This window comes from Nicotiana tabacum, chromosome 1, assembly GCF_000715075.1.
Source record: "Nicotiana tabacum cultivar K326 chromosome 1, ASM71507v2, whole genome shotgun sequence".
Lineage (NCBI taxonomy): Eukaryota > Viridiplantae > Streptophyta > Magnoliopsida > Solanales > Solanaceae > Nicotiana > Nicotiana tabacum.
In genome coordinates this window covers 56,011,296-56,028,116 of record NC_134080.1, presented here as the reverse complement: position 1 = coordinate 56,028,116, position 16,821 = coordinate 56,011,296, and the positions used below count along the sequence as shown (strand labels likewise).

Sequence of the window (16,821 nt, the reverse complement as noted above, 5' to 3'; positions counted from 1 at the left end):
TTGTTTTATTTTCTAGTCCTGTATAGTAGTATTTAGTCTTTTAGGTGATGTTAGAGTTTGTAATAGTCAGGTTAAGTTTGCCGAGTCTTTTGTTATTGTATTTCTTATTTTGTATGTGGAAATGTGTTACAAGTTGAAAATCCAGAAAAAAGAAGAAATTTTGCGTTTTTGTTATAAGAAATAAAAAAAATTCTCCTTTGAGATTATTTTTCCTTTAGACAATTAATATGTAGGACTTAAAATGAATTGTTTTTATATATTACGACCAAAATTCAAAAAAAAAAGAGAATTTTCTTTTAGTACTTCTTTAAAATCCTTCTTTAAGGTGTTAATTCCAAATTCCAAAAAGATTTTCTTTTGAGGTGTTTCTTGGGAAAATTAGTGAAAAATGAAAAAAAATTCTTTTTATTTTCATTAGAACTTTAGGATATTGTACATAGAAAAAAAATACTTTATCCTTTGTTTGTCATTAGAAATTCTTCTTTAGGCAATCAAAATTGAAATCCAAAAATATTTTGTTTTATCTTTTTCATTGCTTGTTTCGAAACCTTGCATCAGAATATCAAATGAAAATTCTAAATATTTTTCTGTGGTTCACTCTTTAGATTTTCTTCATAAAAAAAAGGAATCAAAAAATATCTTTCTCTTCTAGAGTTTTTCCTTAATATAGTATTTGATTCAAAGAAAAGAAAAAAAATCCGTTAAGCTTGAGTTTAAAATAGGTTATAGAACATTAAGTTTAGAAAATTCAAAAAAAGATTTGCTTCATTTATTTCTCTTTTCTCAGCAAAGTAGTCATTAAGGTAAAAAGAAAAGAAAAAGAAAAAGAAACAGAGAACGTCAGTTTGTTTCCTTTATTCCTGATCTTCCCGAACTATGCAAAAATCTAATTCATGCGACGTCATGATACGTAGGCAACCTACATAGGGTTCGATCGAATCATTTTTTTTATTTTTTAGAAGAAAAGAAAAAAAAAGAAAAAAAAAAGAGAGAAAAAGATGGTGAAATTATGGGAGGTGAGAATTGAGAAGGAAGAAAAGAGCGACAATCAAAAAGAAAAGGGGAAAGAAAATGAGCGAGCTAAGAAGTGCAAGGAAAGAAAAGAAAAGAGAAGATTCAAATGGACAGATTGGATGATGCCAAGTGACCTTATGACCCTCGAAGTCATTCTAGAACCATTAATTGTTGCTAGGTGCATTGCACGCAATGTGATATTTCTGGTGTTAAATGCCCTAACGCTAACGGGATGACCCCATTTTGTTCCTTTTGATATCTTCATAGCATAAAGGTGGTTGGTTTGTGGTCCTCGAAGTAGTCACTCCTCTCCATAACATAAAGTCAAAAGGCAATGGCAGACAACAATAAAACTGAGTTGGTTGATACAGGTGCCCAAAAGCAATTGGTTGAACAGGACAATGGGTTGGTTGAAGAGGTGAGGATGTTAAGACAACACATGGCGGACATGTATCAGGCCTGGATGACTGGGAAGGCACCACCCCCGCCACCACCTAGCTTCCTAAATGCTACCCTTACCCAAATATCGGTCACAGTGCCAGATGATCCCCCATACTCTCCAGATCCACCTGCTTATCATGGCTTTTCCAACCACCCTAGTAGCTCCATCACTCATCTTCCAATTACCTTTCCCAAAAATTGCCCTCCGGTCTTATCCACCATCCCCAACAATGAACACCCACTCAAAGCTAATGATGCCCAATATTACCCCTCAAAGGTTGCCCACAAGGTTCCCAACTCATACAAGTAGGGTCCGCAGGATGGGCCTCATGTTGTAAATGAAGAGTTCACAGGAAGAAAAGTGCGAGATGGGATACCCAGGAGGCTGAAAAGGCATAGAACAATCCTTAAAGAACAAACAAGGAAGGGGAGACCATGGTAGCATGGCTTACAAAGAACTGTCTATGTCCCCTGACGTTCGCCTGCTCGCGGGATTCAAACTGCAAAGATTTAACTTGTATGATGGGTGTGGAAATCTAGTAGCCCATTTGAGGGATTATTGCAGTGAAATGAGAAGTGTTGGCAAGAAAGATGATTTGTTGATGGCGTACTTCAGTGAGAGACTGACCGGGGCAGCTTTGGAATGACATAATCGTCAAGATGTTGGTAAGTGGCCTACATTGGGTGACATAGCTCAAGATTTTGTTCGATACTTTCAATACAGATCAGGTGTTACCCCAGACCGCTCTTCCCTATCTAAAATAGAAAAGAAGCCGAAGGAAAGCTTTAGGGAGTTTGGGCTCAGATGGAGGGAGCAAGCTGCTCGAGTCAATACCCCGATTGGTGAAGAAGAAATGGCTGAGCTTTTCCTACAAGCCCAGGGGCCCACCTACTTCAGTCATTTGATCCCGGCCTTGGGAAAACCTTTCAAAGATGTGTTAAAAATAGGGGAGCTAGTGGAAGAGGGAATCAAGTCAGGCAAAATCATAAGTTGTTCGAAAGACATTCAGAAAACCCTAGTAAGCTTGGGTGGAAGAACGAGAAACAGAAAAGATGATCCGATGGGCTTTCCCGATCAACACTTCCAGCCTCGACATCGTCCCCGTGGATATCCTTGTGCGCCAGATGATCCTCCCCAATGCCACTTCTCTCCACGGAACTCCCAAAATCGTACATCATTTTCCCAGTACCCAGCTCCACAAAATGCCTATCCACCCCCACGAGCCTACCGAAAACCTCCTGGATCAGGTTTATGGCACAATCAAGCATTTAAGAATGAGAGGTTGCTGAAAAAAAAGGCTTTCACCCCTATTAGAGAATCATATGCAAGTTTGTTCCAAAAGTTGAAGCGATTAGACATGTTGAAGCCGATTCATATAAAAATGCCAAACCCTCTGTCAAAGAAGTTTGATTTTTCTCAAAGGTGCGCATATTGCTCAGATGCCCAGGGGCATGACATAGAGAAGTGTTGGAGTCTGAAGAAAGTAATTCAGAAGCTTATTGATGCAGGTGACATTGTCGTGCAAAATCCAGATGCAGCAGACACTAGCCAAAGTCCATCACCTGTTCGTAATGAGATGCATATGGTGAGTATGATTTGTTTTGAAAAGGAATATGAGAATTCTTCTGAGATCCTCGAAGGTCCACGCGCTGCAAAGTTTTCAGTGCTACCAGAGGTTGATCTTAAGAACGAGCCAACAAAGGGAACCCAAAAACAATTTATTAAGAACAATGTCATGGAGGTTTGTGAGGGTCCTAGTAATGTTGATGCGGAATTCAATGGCTAAGATGCTGAGCTTGACAATTGGAAAGACGCTCATTTCTTGGTTAGTCAGGGAGGAGTTTTGGTGGTTTATTTTGTTGTCATTTCTGTTGTCCGGATTATTTCAGGGTTGTAATCCAGATATTGTCTTGTGACTCAAACCCTTCTATCCTTTTATTTTGCCTAGTTTGTTTAGTCATAGTAGCCCGTCTAGTGTTATCTAGGTTTGTGACCCCAGTTTAGTTTGTTTGTTTTGTTGTTCAAACCCTTTCACCATCTGTCTGATGCAATTTTTTGTTTTATGTAATTTCTAGTCATTTTCATTTAGTTCCTTTTTCTTTTTATAGTTCTTTTCCTGATTGACTCTAGTGACATGACATGCACGCGTAATTCTCAACCTGGTTTTAAAAATCAGTTTAGTCACGAAGCAACGAAACAATGTTAAAGATGTAGGGGCATTTGAGGAAAATAAGTGAAGGCATTTTGAGATTACTTCAAGCCCGAATTGTGTGAAATTGGGGCAGATAGAACATAAAAATACACTATTGAAATGCATCATGCTACATCGGGTGAAGATAACGGCAAGTTTGCCCCAAATTTGTAGGGGGCGTTCGTGGTAGTGAGAGTGAGAGTGTTGTCCAATGGTGCTTTATATGTAACAGATGTAGAAGGCGAATGTGTGGATATGGTCATCAAGTTTGGCGCAATCAAAAGATGTTACGAATGTTTTACTTGGTTTGTTTAATTGTGTTGTTTGTACTTGGCATGTTTTGAAGATTGGAATGACGAAGACATTTTGTTCTACTTTCTAAACACCTTATCCTTCGTTACCCCTTTGAGCCTTGTTTATTTTCTTTCATACCCCTCTTTCGGAATCAGTAGCAAAGATCAGAAACACAAGCGTGAAAGATAAGTAAAGGAAAAGGAGAAAAGAAAAGAACGAAAAGGGAGATAAGAAAAATGAAAATCAAAAAAAAAGAGAAAAAGGAAAAAAAAGAGAAATAAAAGAATGAAAAGAAAAAAAGAAGAAGAAAAACAACAAAAAGAGAAAAAGAAAGCAAAGAAGAGAAAGAAAAGAAAGAGAAAAGATAAAATCACAACAACAAAGTAATTCCTATGTCATGAACTACGTTCGACCTGATTCCTTTTAAGGATACGTAGGTAGCCTCACGGTTCGGTCTCATCAAAATAAAAATCCAAAAGCCCCCAAGCAAGAAACTGGGGCAGAAGTTGTGGTTGTTGTAAGAAATCTGATTCCGAAAGTTGCAATTTTGAACCCATGTGAATTGTTTTGAGCCTTTGATATCCTTTCTTTTTAACCTTATCCAAAAGCCCACATTATTGTCCAAAGAAAGACCTTCCGTTCAGTCTTCGGGAGAATCCAAGTCAAGCAAGGAGAGGTAATTCATATCAGGGGCAACACTCTGGTCCAAGCAGAAAAATAATGAAAATGAGAGAGACTTATTGGTGAAAACCCTCACGGGCACCGTAGGGCGATGAGAGCTGAGAGAAATCCAAAAATGAGAGAGTCTTATTGGTGAAAACCCTCGCGGGCACCGTAAGGCGATGCTAAGTTGAGAGAAAGAATAGAATGAGAGAGGCTTGATGGTGAAAACCCTTCGGGCACTACAAGTCGAATAAGGATTGTGAATCAGATTGGATAGTCTGAGCATTGAAGTCCAGTTTCATGGTTCAGGGGTATAACAAGAGTTGAACATCAGACTTGTTTGACAGATTAGGCCACTTAATCAACATGTACATGTCATGGTCATTAGAGTTGGTATCCACATTTGATAGGTTTCTACTTTGTAGTTTTTTTGTTAAGAATCATCTCTTTCCTTTGTCCTTTACTCTGTTCCTTTTGTCTTGTTTACTTCTTCTTCCTGAGTCCGTTTGGTCAGAATAAGTGAGAAATGACTTCAAAATTTGCCACTAGCTTTCCAATTGCACAAAACGGGATCTGGCCAGCACATCAAAGTGACATAAGATAGGAAAGAACAACAAGCGCACCGAGTTGGTAGCTATCAACATGCTTTGGAGTCCATGAGAAATACAAAGGTTTGGTATATTTAAATTCGTGAATAGTGCAACAGATAGAGGATGTTGGGTGAACGGGTCAAAGGTATTCTCTGTGATGAGATCAACAAAGAAAGTGTTTAACCAGTGACAAGCAAGGTATTCCAAGCAGAAATCAAAGTTATCGTGAAAAGTGAGGGAATAATAGACTTCAAGGACAAGGCCAGTGATTTAAGTCAGGAAGGAACAACATGCGCACTAAGTGGATGGCAATTAACGTGCTTTGGAATTCATGTCAACACAAGAGCACGATGCAACAGATGGAGGGTGTTAGGTGGACGAATCAAAGGTATTTTCGGTGAAACACAAAGGTTGGTAAATGTCAGTTCATGAGCAATGCAACAGATAAAGGGAATTGGGTCTGAACGGAGAAGAGGTATTTTCTGTGATAAGGATGACAGAGAAAGTGATTAGTCAAGGAACAAACAAGGTCTTTGAGTGGAAATCGGTTATCATGAGAAGTGAAGGAGCAACCGCCCTCAAAGTCAAGGCCACAAACCAACCACCATATTTTTAAACTGACAAGATTTTTCTTTGATTTGAAATAGGGGCAGGAAATCTCGTTTGTTTCAGGAGAAACCCACCGCAAGGAAAGGCAAGAACTAGACAGGTTTGACCGTAAACTCTCAGGACCCGCCTGGATAATGGGATTTAATTTAAAGTTTTTAGGACCCTTCAGGAAAATGGGATTTAGTTTAAAATTCAAAACAATTATGAGTAGCAAGATCTAGCATAAGTGTGCCCCAAAGGAACATAAGTAGGCTTCAAAGTTTACATGTTTGAGATAGGATTCAATTAGGAGTTTTCAGGACCCTCCTGAATAACGGGACCTAGCTTTAGGATTTCCATTAGAAAACAAGGTTTAGAGTAAATTCTGTCGTAGGGTAGTATAATTCAGTCGTAAAAGTGTTATTTTTTAGGACAAGACTTGATTTTGAGTTTCAGGACCCTCCTGGATAATGAGATATAGTTTTAAAACTTGCCTGGATAGCAAAACTTAGCATAAGTCACATCTTTAGAAGATATAACTTAGATTTAAAATTGTCGTTTAATTAAGAGTTGTTAGGACCCCCTGGATAATGGGACCTAGCTTTCAAATTCTTAGTAATATTTTGTAATATGATTCAGTTTAACACTCACATATGTGCCCAGTTACCAAACTGGGGCAGAAAATTTTCTTTGTTTTGTCTATTTTTTGTTGAAATCAGGTACCCACTTGGAGATTAGGGAGAAGCAGTTCAAGTTTAGTAGTCAGGAGCCTACTTGGAGAGCAGGGAATACATTTCAAGTCAGCAATCAGGAGCCCACCTAGAGAACAAGGGAGTATAACTCAAGTTTTAGTTTTCAAGTTCTTATTGATATTTGGTAATGTGGTTCGTTTTATACTTACATATGTGAATACATTTCAAGTCAGCAGTCAGGAGCCCGCCTGGAGAGTAGGGAATACATTCCAAGTTAGTAGTCAGGAGCCCGCTTGGAAAGCAGGGAATACATTTCAGGTTCAGCAGTCAGGAGCCTGCCTGGAGAGCAGGGAATACATTCCAAGTCAGCAGTCAGGAGCCCGCCTGGAGAGCAGGGAATACATTTCAGTTCAGCAGTCAGGAGCCCGCCTGGAGAGCAGGGCATACATTTCAAGTTAGCAGTCAGGAGCCCGCCTGGAGAGCAGGGAATACATTTCAAGTCAGCAGTCAGGAGCCCGCCTGAAGAGCAGGGAATACATTTCAAGTCAGCAATCAGGAGCCCGCCTGGAGAACAAGGGAGTACAATTCAAGTTTTAGCTTTCAGGTTCTTATTGATATTTGGTAATGTGATCCGTTTTACACTTACATGTATGCCCAGATACCCAAACGGGCAGAAAATTTTCTTTGTTTTTGTTTATTTTGTTGAAGTCAGGAGCCCGCCTGAAGAGCAGGGAATACATTTCAAGTTCAGCAATCAGGAGCCCGCCTGGAGAGCAGGGAATACATTTAAAGTTTAGCAATCAGGAGTCCGCCTGGAGAGTAGGGAATACATTTCAAGTCAGCAGTCAGGAGACCGCCTGGAGAGCAAGGAATACATTCAAGTTTAGCAATCAGGAGCCCACTTGGAGAGCAAGGGAATACAAGTTCGAGTTCAACAATCAGGTGTCCACCTGAAGAAAAGGAAAAACATTTCAGATTGCAATTTAAGTCAGCAACCAAAGAATCTCACGGCAAGAATGCGAGTCAACAGTCCGAAGGTGATCAACAGAAGTTAGTCACAATAAAGAAAAAAAGAGAAAGGCAAGAAGTGAACCCAAATGCAGAAGTTGATGGAAGATGTGAACTGCTTAAGACATGGTGGAAGTCACAAGCACTACATGTCCGGTCTTGATCCAAAAAGTTGTAGAAGAACGAGCTAGCACCTGCAACTAGCAAACGACAAGGTTCAAATCTAAGGTCCGCATGAAGAACCATTCAAGACTCAAGATCAAGCTTCAGAAGACTTATAGATAGGAATCTTGTAACTCGTAGTTGACAGGCTTAGCTAGTCTTTTTCATGTTTTGATTTTTGATGTAATAACAGGACTGCGGACCGAAACCTCTGCGGAACGGCACCTCGATCGACTCTTCACCTCGGCATACTCCATCATCTCACTCACCTCTGAACTACACGTGGCCTGATTCCTTTATAGCCAATGATATGTAGGCAACTCAGATACCAGGTCTCGGTCACATTTCCTTTTTCTCTTAATTTTGGTCTCGTTAAATAAGGGCCGGGTCAAAAAACCTGTCTAGTCGTTCTTTGTCTGAAAACTCTTTGTGTTTCTGGTCAAAGAGGGGCAGCTGTAGACATGTGATTTTTGACCCTCCCTAAGATTTTCATATTTTAGCACGTAAATATTTAACTTAGTCCTAATATAGCTATTTCAACTCATTTTTATTCTTTTACTTTATTTTATTACAAGAAAATGAAAATTACAAAAAATAGAGTCATTAATGTTTTGTAGTCATTTTTAATCTTGAAAAAGTACCCAAAAAAATAGTTTTGTTTTAGCGGCAAGTCTTATTTTAATGGTCATTTTACTTAAGTAGGATTAATTTAAAAAAAGATCGTGTTTTATTCTCGTTCGCGAGAAAAGAATAAAATTTGGGCTCGAGCAACCCATTTTTAGGCCTAATTTTGAACCTAACCCATAATTTCTAAAGCCCAATACCCTTAACACCTTTCTTAAAACCTAGGGACCTAATACACAAAAGACCTAGGGACTAGTTAGCAAAAATACAAGATATAACCTAGAAATCCCTACACTTTATAGGAGAGCAAAAAAAGGAATACGAAGAAGAGATCGGCGGCATAGCCCCAATTCCCAAAGAGGACACGACCTCCTCTACAAAGAAATCCCAGCAATCAAATGCTAAGGATTTGAACTCCTCATTCATTTTTCTCGTGAAGCCAACTTACATGCTTTTCTTTTATTTTTTTTATATTTTATTTTCCTTCCTTTTCTAGCCAAAATCTTCTTTATTAATGTGCATTCTACTAGAAATATAACCTTTTTTCCTTTTGTGGATCGTGAAATTATTCCTATTTAGCCGAACTTCCACATGAAATCAAACACTCCAAAAGAAACCTACAACCTAAGCCACTGACCAAAAACAGTCCAAGATGCATACACACGCACATAAGGAAACAGATAGAGGTGTGTCGGGTTCAGCGAACAATTTTGGATCTCTTCTTCATTGTAAATATTGGGAAGTTTCAACAATAAAGGTTCCTTCTTTATGTTACTGATTATATCTTTTACTTTACTTACTTTACTGATTCTATTTTTGTTTGAATTTGATGCCAAGTTTTTGCTAGATGTCATGATTTGTTTTGAGGTTGGAATTATTATTTTATATATCTAAATTGATGAGTGTGAATTTGATTATCTAGTAGCTTAAGAATTTTTGTTTCTGGCCTTTTAATGTTGCAACTTTGTGCTAGTCTTGGTATCGAGCCATGTGCTCTTGTTATACATTAAATTAAATGAAAATCGGTCCTTGTTCTTAAGTTAAAGTGGTCTACGTGAGTGGAATCAGTTTTGGATCTGTTTCTCTATTTTTTTTATAAATAGATGGGCCCCCGGTATTGGAAACCGGACATTAAGCTTGGTATAAGAATGATGTCGAATTATTCAAAGATACTAGTATGCCTTTACGCACGTTCTCGTAATAAATATATTATCGTGATCGCGTACACGTTCACGTGACACGAGTACGATTTATTAATGAACATCGTAGTTTGCACGACCCTCATTTAATTAATATTTTTATCCTTAGAAATTGAGGCGCGCCATTTAGCAAATTTTCCATGGCCCTCGAAAAGTTGCTAACGCGTAGTAGCTTTAGGCGGTCATTTTAATAAAATTACCTTCCTAAATTCGGGTGTGCATTTATGTGACCCAAATCCAAATCTCAACAACGTTAAATAAAATGTGTCGTGGACCACGGGTGCATTTATGTGACGTGGTTCAAGATGTGTTTTAGATGACGTTGAATATTCCTAAAATTAATTAAAAGCGGTTAATAAGTTAAAATTGAACCATAGGCTAAAACATTTATTAAAATCAGATAATAGGCCAATTATAACAATTGAGCGACAGTGCTAGAACCACCGAACTCGGGAATGTCTAACACCTTTTTCTGGGTTAACAGAATTCCTTACCAGGATTTTTGGTTCGCAGACTGTAATACAGAGTCAATCCTTTCCTCGATTCGGGATTTGAAATGGTGACTTGGGACGCTATAAAATTATTCCAAATGGCGACTCTGAATTTTTTAATAAAATAATCCTGTTTCGATTGTCACTTTAAGTTGGAAAAAACTCCTTTATACTCCCTTCCGGGGGGTGTAGGTAAAAAAGAGGTATGACAATTGTAAACTGCTCCCATGTCAAAGATGGCGACCCGGCTGGCCTGGCTAAGCAATAATCCCTCCTCCAAGTCTTGGCGGATCCCGACAGACGAAAGGTAGCAAAATCAACTACATTGGTCTCAACGATCCCCATGTTCCGAAGAACCTCATGACAACTATCCAGATAATCCTGGGGATCCTCAGTAGATGCACCACTGAATGTAGAAGTGAAGAGCTTGGTGAACCTATCCAGCCTCCACAAAGCATCAATGGACATAGCCTCTCTATCGACGGTCTGAGCTACTACACCCGGCTAAACTGCTCCAGCTGGCTGAACCGCTGGAATCTAAATCTGGGGAGCCACCTGCTCTAGTGCTATATGAAGCAAATCTGCTCGGGTGACACTCTCCATGAGGCCCACCAATCGGACTAGAGCATCCTGAAGAACTGGGCAGGCAATGATCCTCTCTGGGACCTGAGCTGGGCCCACCAGAATTGCTGGGGCCGGAACCTCCTCCTCAAAATCAACCAGAGGCTCCGCCACTGGGGCTGCTGCTCAAGGCTGAGCTTTGCCCTTACCTCGGCCTCTAGCATGGTCTCGGTCTCATGCTCTACCCCTAGTGGAAGTTGCTGTTGGGGGCTCGGGCTGTTGAGTGGTAGATGAGGAAGCGCGAGTTCTCTCCATCTGCGAAAGAATAGAGAAGAAATCCAATTGGCATTGAGAAACAAATCCGCACGACGAGAAAGAGCAAATGTGAAATTTTCCCTAACTCTGTAGCCTCTGGGGATAAATACGGACGTCTCCATACCGATCCCTCAGACTCTACTAAGCTTGTCTGTGAACTGTGAGACCTATGTAACCTAGAGCTCTGATACCAACTTGTCACGACCCGGATTTCCCACCTTCGGGAGTCGTGATGGCGCCTACTAATGAGAGCTAGGCAAGCCAACCCTTAACTACCTTTTTCATTAACAAATTATTATTTTTCAATTACCATCGATAACATGAAAACAGTAGAATTAAATAAATAAGCGGAATATGAGACCCCATGTTATTTTTTCTTTTTCTCTTACGCAATATACGTAACGTGGCGTGGTTATATTAGGTATATATGATTGAGTGTAGCACAGTGGGAGAATAAGAATGAAAATGTGTGGTAATATCAAGGAACTAAACTAAAGCTGTAGGTCAAAGGAATCCCTTAAACAAAGGTTCGTGGTTAAAGAAATGGCTCGGGTGGCACCCCGTGCGTTCGGAAGGTTTAAGTTAATTTACACATGTGGGATAAGACCAAGAGTGTCTAATATGCTAAGAATAATATTTTATGAGGTATTATAATATCACACGGGTCACATGTTAAGTTTTGGAATCAAGCAAGTTGCGAAATAAAGGTCGGTAAAGGTTATCGTAAATTTCTCTAATAAATTTTCTAAACTTTGGGTCAAATGTATCAGATCATTCCTTCCAATATATAATGATTTATGGGATCCACAACCTATCAAATCGAAGATATACGAGTCTAGTTCACAACCAAAAAACTTCACATCTATCCGACATCGAAGTAAAAAGTTATGACTATTTTACCGCGGACTGTCCAGACTGAAACCGGGTCGCGAACCAGGTCGGGTCAAACAAGTAGTATAAGTCGGAAAATTCGACTTTTTAGACCTAAAAACATTTCATTTTCGTCCAAAAATAGTGAGGGAGCTTAAGAGAGGGTTCCATGGTGGTCTTGAGTGATTAATGTACGTTTTTAACGATTTTTACCATTAAAATTTGTCCCCGTGCCTAGAAACTCAATCTCTACGCTTTGCAATCGTTTCCCCCTTCTATTAGTTGTGTTTGGAGCTATTCTTGGAAGATAGAAATTTGTTTTTCTTGCTGGTTCTTCAAGCTTTATACTTGGTTTGCCAAGTTAATCATCTTGGGACTCTTTTATGATCGTTTTTACAAAGTTCTACGGACGTTTCATCAAGTTAGGGTCATATGACAAATCTGCCGATTTAAACTCAATTATGAACTGTTTATAGGTGCGTATAAGCTGCATATATATAGTGTTTTCGAAGCTTAGGATGTAAGTAACAACTTTCGTGAAGGAACTACAGGCATTCGAACGTTCGTTGGAAAGGTATGTTAAGGCTAAGCTCCGTCCTTCCTTTTAGCACAAATTCTGGGAAATTCCTAAGACGTCAAATGTGATATTTTACTATTCTATTGCTAGAAAGACCTTCTGTGAAAGGCATTGGGATCGTAGCTGAAGTATTTTCATGATGCTATTAGGTTGATATTTCACTCATTCGGTTAAATAGGGTATTTGACATCTATATATGTCATTTTGTCGACTTTCTTAACTATATGTCTATATATGTGAATTCTTATTCGTCTTTGGGTTGTGTAACTAGAAAATAAAGGCATTTAGTATTTGCGATCAATCATTCTCCCTTGTTAAAGTGTATCTTAAAATCTCTAAAGTGACACGTCGATTTCCAAAAATCTCAAATATAATTTTTATGTTTAAACTACTAAAACACTTGATTTTTTTTAAAAATACTTTCTTTTACTAAATATCAAGAAATCAGGTATAAGGACTAAGTGAAGCACCTTAAGCTTTTTATCAACCTCTTCAGAGTTAAGTTATCTTTCTAAAAGTCGAGTTAAGTTTCCAAGCTTATTCAAAAGAAAGAAAACATATGAGGTTCCACGAGACAGTTGTATGCGATACGAAAATGATTATGAGAATAAGAGTACCTATGAGCCAAGGTTGGCTAAGTTCTTGTTATGGCCTATTATGTGCATTCAAAGTTCATATCATACATGGAATTTTATGCATGGACTTCGAGCTATAATCGGAGGTAAGGGGCCTATTTGCCCGAAAAACTATATATATTGTACAGATGGCCACAGGTTGGCAATATGATACTGGTTAGCTACCGGAAGAGACCGTCATTGCTAGCATTTGGTTGGATATGTCATGCATTTGCATCAATATATATGTATTCACGACATACGATTACACGAGCATACCATACATATTTGATTACCATGAGGTCGGATGTCAGCCATGGAGGCTATCAGCGTTTCAGTGTCAGGTGGTGTCTCTATTACTTTTTTTTCCATCAGCTATGTATGATTCTACTTTCTGCCTTACATACCAGTACATTTTTATTCCTACTGATGTCCCATTGCCTGGGGACACTTCATTTTTGTTTTGTGTGTGCAGGTCCAGGTAGGGACTCTGATCGACCCCTCTGCTAGGATTTCGGGGTTCAGCTGTGAGTTGGTAAGCTCCACCTCTTCCTGGAGCTTTCATAGGATGGTTACTTTTGTTATACAGTTTGGGTATAGTCGGGCCCTTGTCTCGACAGTGCTTATGACACTCTTAGAGGCTAGTGTGGACACAGTATTCTGGGTTTCTTTTTACAGCTTCTAGTCTCCAGCCCATAAGCTTGACATGTATATATATGTGTGTAGGCATGTATGTCTCCAGTCGCGGCCTCGTCGTCCAGCTAGTACTTTATTATTTTGGCTCTTCTACCTTTGTTTATATGGCTTATTGTTATTCAGGCCATGACCTTAATGGTCCATGTTTAGTATTTCAGATGTTGTGCTGCCCGATCTGTTGGGCCCCCAGTTTAGTTAACTTGTATGTTTAGTGGCTAACTCGATCGAATACAGTATCGAGTGCCAGTCGTGCCTCCCCTAGTTTGGGGCGTGACACGGAAGTCAACAATTTTTATTACTCAAGACTACGTTTATTACAACTTTCAAAACATCAATACCCAAAACCTGGTGTCACAGACTATCTAAAAGTCACTACAAACAAGGCCTGAAGAAAATACAATAAATTGTTTCTGAACAAAAGAAAATGAAACAGGGAATAGAGATAGAGGGAGGCGCCAGGGCCCGCGAAAACCTGCAGGTCTACCTTGAGTCTCCGGGTGGACTGAAGGAAGCCCTCCAACTACTATCCGTAAACTGCTCCGGGATCTGCACACAGTGCAGAGTGTAGTATCAGCACAACCGACCATATGTGCTGGTAAGTGTCTAGCCTAACCTCGGCGAAGTAGTGACGAGGCTAGGACCAGACTACCAAATAAACCTGTGCAATTTAAATATATACAGCGGAAAGGAAAATGCAGAAATAACCAGTAAATGTGGGAAGGGAAACATGTTGTGGGGGAAATAACGGTTCAGATTGGAAAGCATCAGGTAAGGAAAGTAACAACATAACTAGAATATCATCAAGAATCAGAAATCAACAATTTGCACGGTATCACCCTTCGTGCTTTTACTCTAGTTCTCACCAAATCAATCATATAATAACAACGTGCACGACATCACCCTTCGTGCTTTTACTCTCTTTCCTCACCATATAGTCAATGATAATCAGTACGGAATGGTACATCGTACGGCACGGCATCACCCTTCGTGTTTTACACTCTTTCCTCACCATAGCAAACAATGCACGGCATCACCCTTCGTGCTTTAACGCTCTTCCTCACCCAAACAACAATCACAAACAAAGGGGCAAGGGAGTAAACAAATAACAATAGAAATCCCGGAAAGGGAACACCATTAAACAGTTAAATCCCGGCAAGGGAACAATATCAATAACCTCAGCATCCCAGGCCCGATAGCATCGCTTTCTAATCAGATTTCATTTCCAATTTCCTTAAACATTTTCAGAAAATAATTTTACTTAAAAATTCATTTCTCGGGCTTGGGACCTCAAAATTCGATTCCGGACATATGCCCACATCCCATATTTTCCTACGGACCCTCCGGGACCGTCAAATCACGGGTCCGGGTCCGTTTGCCCAAAAAATTGACCAAAGTCAAACTTATTTATTTTAACATCAAAACTTAGCATTTTTCTCAAAATTTCATATTTAAGCTTTCCGGCTACGCGCCCGGACTGGGCACTCAAATCGAGGTGACTCTAAATGAGGTTTTCAAGGCCTCAGAAGCATAGAATGGATAAGAAAATAGGCAATGACCCCTTTGGGTCGTCACACTTATAGGTTTGGTTGCATTTTAAAAAAGTACGCAATGACTTCTGCGAGAAAAAACTTCAGGTTACAGTATGTGAAATACATATCCTTAAACAAACACACACACACACTCACACGCACACACGCACACACGCACACACATACGCATACAACACACAAAAGAAATGCATGTACAAACAAAAGCTTCAGCATCTGTAAGCTGAAGTTATAGAAAAAGAACATAGAAAAAGCACAGTATGAAAACATAAAAAAGAATTACAAAAACTAAACATAAAAATCAACTAAGAAGTATAAAGAAAATACCAACAAATAACAAGGATAATGCAATAGAAAGCTAAGAAGAAAGAGGATGACAATTACATTGATATAAAAAGAGATGAGAACAACACACAAATTACAAACAAAACTTCAGCTCTCTAGGCTGAAGTTATACAAAATGAACCTAACAACTTCAGCTCTATGGGCTGAAGTAAACAAAAAAGCACAACATTAAAACATAAAAAAAGGATTACAAACACTAACAATCATCACCATTATCATCACCATCATCACAGTACTCCTCAATTTCTCTAAATATCTCATCATCATCAGTATCGGAGATAACTATAGGGTACTCAGGCAAAAGACCACAGAGTCCAACGAGATCATTCTTCAACTTGTTGAATTCATCACACAGCTGAATTTGTTCGATGATTACTTTGTCCATAAGAGAAAGAAGAGTCTTCAGGTTGTTTTGCAGCTTGGAATAGTCGTCCCCGATGGGAAACATAAAACTATCAAACTGCTGCACAACCTTGTCGAACGAGGTTGAATAACCTACACAACTACGTTCCAGGTTAAGCCTGTTCTGGAATGATTCATTGGCAAAGAACTGTGGCATGATTCTCTCCCAATCAGCCTTTACTTGATCCCACAAAAGCATAAGATTAGTCATCGGTTTGTTATTGTATCACTCACACTTCAAAGTCTCCCACTTCTGCTTAATTTCATCCATATTAGGCTTCCTACTTCCGCTTGCACTAGACATTTTTTCTTTTACAAAAGCTGAAAGACTAAGGATGAATATAAATTTAAAGAAATATTATGGAAGTCTATGAATGACTATGAAATTTTCAAGTGAAGAGATTGCTAATATAGACAAAGAGTTCACCTAATCAATTTAAATGTAAAAGTAACTTTTCAGCTGTTTTTACTATTTTATGTTAAGAGAAATTAAATGAAACAAGATAAGTATGTGGTAAATGCAAAAAGAAATGTAACTTCAGCTTTAATAAGCCCACAGTTTTTCTATATTAAAAAATAACTTAGCCTGAAAAATAACTTTTCGGATCATTTACTATATGGTCAAACAAATTTTAATGAAAGATGAAGTAGGTGACAAAAGACAAAAAGTAGATAGTAAATGCAAAAAATATAAGCATCAACTTAATTAAAAAAATACCAAAACATGCTGAAGTTTTTGTCATAAGCTTTTTCAAAATCTTCAGCCCAATGTGCTGAAGTTATTTGGTTCATTTCTAAAAACTTCAGCACATCATAAGCTGAAGTTTTTCATCGTGGATTCAATAGTTTTGTCGTAAAGCATTTTCAAAATCTTCAGCCCAATGTGCTGAAATTATTTAGTGTATTTAGTGATGAGCTGAAGTTTTTGTCCTACAT

At 38.8% G+C, this 16,821-nt stretch overlaps 1 long non-coding RNA gene across 1 annotated transcript; it reads left to right on the top strand.

Annotated features, from left to right (window-relative positions):
• The first annotated feature begins 8,582 nt into the window (after positions 1-8,582).
• LOC142179922 (uncharacterized) lies at positions 8,583-13,701 on the top strand. Its single transcript, XR_012708320.1, has 2 exons — positions 8,583-9,025; positions 13,371-13,701. It is a non-coding gene; the product is annotated as an uncharacterized LOC142179922 (long non-coding RNA).
• Positions 13,702-16,821: the final 3,120 nt, after the last annotated feature.